This window comes from Euprymna scolopes, chromosome 27 (assembly GCF_053919585.1).
Source record: "Euprymna scolopes isolate OS-2025 chromosome 27, ASM5391958v1, whole genome shotgun sequence".
Lineage (NCBI taxonomy): Eukaryota > Metazoa > Mollusca > Cephalopoda > Sepiida > Sepiolidae > Euprymna > Euprymna scolopes.
In genome coordinates this window covers 48,005,250-48,009,928 of record NC_136508.1, presented here as the reverse complement: position 1 = coordinate 48,009,928, position 4,679 = coordinate 48,005,250, and the positions used below count along the sequence as shown (strand labels likewise).

Genomic DNA, 4,679 nt, shown 5'->3' with positions numbered 1-4,679 from the left:
GTTTCACTTTTACATGCAGATGGAGATATCTCAACCCAGAAAAAAATCATTGATTGAAATTGGCACCACGAAAATCAATGTTATTTTGCCAATGCAAAACAAGCCTATTTATGCTAGTAACGTGAAAATCTTGCGTTTTGGTAGCGATGAAGTCGCTGAAGCGTTTAGATATCACTTAGGATTTTTAAGCGTTTCTCACGGAGAAAGTTTTTGTAATGCTTGAAAAAGTGGTAGTCGGTGGGTAAGACGTGTGTTGAGTTTGGTGGATGGGTTTCGTAGCCCAACACGTTCAACTTCTGCAAAGTCGATTTATAGTCCGTTCGCACATTGTCGTGTAGGAGAACTGGGCATTTTCTGCTGACAAATACTGGGAGTTGTTGTCGAAGTTTCTGATGCATTTCATCCATTTGTTGACAGTACTACACCGCCGTAATGGTGTCGCCTGCATTCAAACTCTGTAATTGATGAAACAGGTCGGCATAAACTTGTTTTGGTGTAAATTTTGTTCCAAGAAGTGTCGTGGAGGGTCGTCGGCATGTAAACACTGAGCTGAGCGTCACCGGTGGTTGTAACTAACCAACTCTTTATGAATCTAATTCAGAAGAAATTTCTTACACAGTTGTGCGTGGATTTGCGTTCACTAGGGTTCTTAACTTAAAGAATTGATATTTATAAAGTAATCTCAACCAGATGTAAAAGCTCGATAAAATCAAATAGGAGATAGAGCTTATAATAAGAACAATTAGTTAATAAACATGTTAAAAACACTTTGAAAAAGAGTTAAAAACATATTAACTTTTAAAAATGAAACACTAAATAAGCTGATAGTCCTTAATCCACGGATTTTCGAAGAAATACTTTCCTTCGAATCAGAGAGTAGGATTTAACAAAATTCGGGATCGGATTTTGCTGGCAAGAGTATTTAATGAAACTACAACTAAGTCATAGATCTAACTTGATAACAAAAAAGTGAAGCAGAGAGAATAGGGTGAATAAAAACGTGATTTCACATGAATGGATAGTCTGGTGAAGGGTAAAATATCCAATGACGGTAAAATCCTTCACTAGACTGTCCATTCACGTGAAATCACTTTATTACAGTTTATAGAACACCTTTTCACCTATATTGTGAAAAAAAAAAATCAGTTTTCGATCCGTAAAAAAAAGTGATGCATTTTCTGGTGTTAAAACTTATAAAAATATGTAAAAAGTGAGCGATATTTTTATGACTGGTTTTCATAACAATAACCACGTCGCTTCAGCGACTACTGTTTGTACTAATTCGAAAAACTAAGTAATAAGTGAAACAGTGGGAATAAAAGCATAAAGTAGAGATAATTCCGGGGATTTTATTGAAAGCAGACGAGTGTCGTACATTGTCATTGCATATGTGTTTACGGTGGCAAAATAAACTAAGACTGAAATAATAAAAAAACAAGCGAATTTATTGGAAGCCTAGAAAAATCATAGATTACAATATAAAAATGCATGCGTGAAAAGTAAAATTGTTAAGCCTAAACAGGGAAAAGTAAAAAAAAGCTTAAACTTGGAAAAGTTAAAAAGTAGTTAATCTGGGAAAAAAAGGCAAGCTATTCTAGTAAAATTATAATAAATTTATAACTTAAAATATTGCGGCATTAAGATTTTTTAAACTTTACTTTATAACATTATATAATCAATTTTTAATGCTGCAATATCTTAAGTTATAAATTTATTATATTTTTTTGTATAAAATATCTCGTTCTTTTCTTTTCTAGTTTAAAAAACTAGTCTTTACAGTTCCATGTTATATTAACCATATTACTTTTCATGCTTGCATTTGTTTTCATTGCAATTATATAAATATATATATATATATATAAATATATATATGTATATATATAAATATATATACATATATATACATTTATATATATATGTATATATATATGTATATGTATATATATACATATATATATATATAAATATATGCGAAAAACAGTAGGCAGTATGACAAGTATTCTTGTAGTTAATAATATAATGAATTCATTGAAAGAACACCTTTTTACAATCTTGTATTTTCAAACAATGATTAAACTAATGGTTGTTTCATATTCACTTTGAGAAAGAGGGATATTAATTAATATTATATATATTGATATATATATACATACATATACATTATATATATACACATTATATATATATATGTTATTGTTTATCTGTGTTGATTTTGTCTTAAATTTCGGATTTGTTTTAAGTTTTAGATTTATTTTCACTTCTAAATTTATTTTAAATTTTGATTTTGTTTTTAATTTTTAATTTGTTATAAATTTGGAATTAATTTTGCATTTTGAATTTGTTTAAAATTTTGGATTTATATTAACTTATGGATTTATTTTAAATTTTGAATTTGTTCTACATTTTGAATTTGTTTTAAAGTAAGAATCTGTTTAAAAATGTAATTTGTTAGACGTTTTAAATTATTCTTACAATTTTGATTTCTTTAAAAAAATTATTTGCTTTCAATTATGGATTTGTTTTTTTCTTTTTCAAATGTTTAATTTGTTTTTAATTTGTTTAAAATGTTGAATTTATTTTACAATTTCTTTTAAATTTTGAATTTGTTTTCAAATTTTATTTTTTGGAATTTGTTATTTGTTTTAAACTTATATTTGTTTCAAATTTTAGATTTAAAAATTGGTTTGTTTTAAATTTGAAATCGGAAACATAAGAAAGACAGTTGAATAATAATATTTTATATATTATTGTATGCACAAATAATTATGCATAATCCGAATATTTTTTCTGTTAGTCTTTCTGGCGGATTTCGAACCCCCTGTTCATCGGACCAAACACTCTTGAATTTAATAAACACGTTATACTCAAAAAGCATATTAAAACATATTAAAGTTTTCAAATCTTATGTAAACTATAATTATAGAAACAGTTTTCTACACTGAGAAATAAATAACATAGAAATAACATCGAAACATTAAAACGATACAATGAAACATTTAGATCCAAAGCGATAATAATTATATTTAACTTCAAAATTCTATGTAGACTATAATTGTAAACATAATTTCCTAAAATTAAAAACAGCAAAACCAAAATTTACATGACAATTAATAAATAAATATAAATAACAAAAAATACATCTATAAATAAAACACCTAGGTCACTTTTAGGTTCAATAATCAATTTCGATTCAAATGTAATATATAATTAAATATTAAATTTCAAAATAGTATGCAAACGATAATTTGAACAAAAGTTTCCTACGCTTAAAAAATGCCAAAGAAAAATTAAAAAAAAAATATTAAAATAAAAACACCGGGAAATTATTTGGCTCAATATATAATAATATATCTTCATACCGTATGTAAGAATTCTTTCTCGAAAGACATCAGGTAATTAAGGGAAGGTTGTCAACACTCCAAGAGAAAGTTATTTTTCTGGAACGAACTGGATGCGAACTTGAAACATCGTAGTCGTTAGCCAGTGGCGTAAACCACTAGATTCTGGATACCTCCCATAATTTACAATTAAGGCGATTTATAATCATATTGAACTTTCAAAATTATATGTGACATTATTTAAATACTTACTTTTAAAAACATAAATAAAAAAGTGAGAAAAACAACAAAAAACTATCATAATCATATTAAACTTTCAAAATTATATGTGACATAATTTAAAGAATATTTTCGTATACTTACTTAAAAAAACATAAATAATAAAGTAAGAAAAACAACAAAAACTAAATGTCGGATATCTGCAGCCGACGTTAAACAAAGGTAAATAAACGAATAAAAAGTGGGGGGGGGGAGAAAGAAACGCGAACAAGTGTTATCGCTTCTTTTTGAACGTGCAGCCGCTACTTCAACGTCAATTAAGAAAAACAGAAATCGCGCGAGGATGCGAGAAAGTAAGTTTATTTGATCAAAGAGAAAGAAATACCACATGATCTACAGAAACCACATTAAGAAATAGATAAGTTCTTGTGCATATTACTTATAATATTCATAATGTTTCCTCTTATATTTTTTATTGTTGGTTACGTTTTGCTTATTGTGTTGTTCCAAGTGAAAGCCGGGGAGCGTTTGTCGAGCTAATGCTCAGTTTCGAATAAACGCCGTGGATTGTAGTTGGGTCGGGCCGCCTGCCAGAGACGCACTCACTCCAGCTCTACGGAATGTTTTCGACGGAGCTACAGAGGGTGAGAGGACTACGTTAAGGTGCAGCCCGTCAGGTGCGTGTCTAATACTGGCACCCAAGTGGGGGTGGGGTAAGGTGTTTTATTTGCTTGTAAAATCCTTACTCAATTATTTAATATTTTAATTGTGACTAGACATTAAAAAACTCATTTTTATTTCAATAAAACTGAAATAATTTCCAATGACGAAATATAAACGATTAAGACTATAATGCAGAAAAATGACAAAAAAAGTTAAAAACACCGTTTTAAAAACTTTAGTAACACTTCCTGGATATTTCGAAGAGTACAAGAAGTTAAAGTTCTGGTAAGTAAATACTATTATTTCTGTATGTTTACACTATTATAAACTCAAAATAAAAGAACACTCTTCGTTTACATGTTTAAAAAAAATTAATGCATTTTGAACATTTCGAATTTAGCGCGAGTGAGTTTGTTTCAATTTGTTTGCGATTTTGTCTTTTTTTTTTTCTTTTACGTA

General features: G+C 28.2%; 1 long non-coding RNA gene across 1 annotated transcript in view; it reads left to right on the top strand.

Moving 5' to 3' along the window:
- The first annotated feature begins 3,869 nt into the window (after positions 1-3,869).
- Positions 3,870-4,679, top strand: part of LOC145248845 (uncharacterized) — a 437,292-nt gene continuing 436,482 nt past the window's right edge. The window contains exon 1 of the long non-coding RNA XR_013863418.1: positions 3,870-4,505. This is a non-coding gene — a long non-coding RNA (uncharacterized LOC145248845). The remainder of the gene's footprint in view (positions 4,506-4,679) is intronic.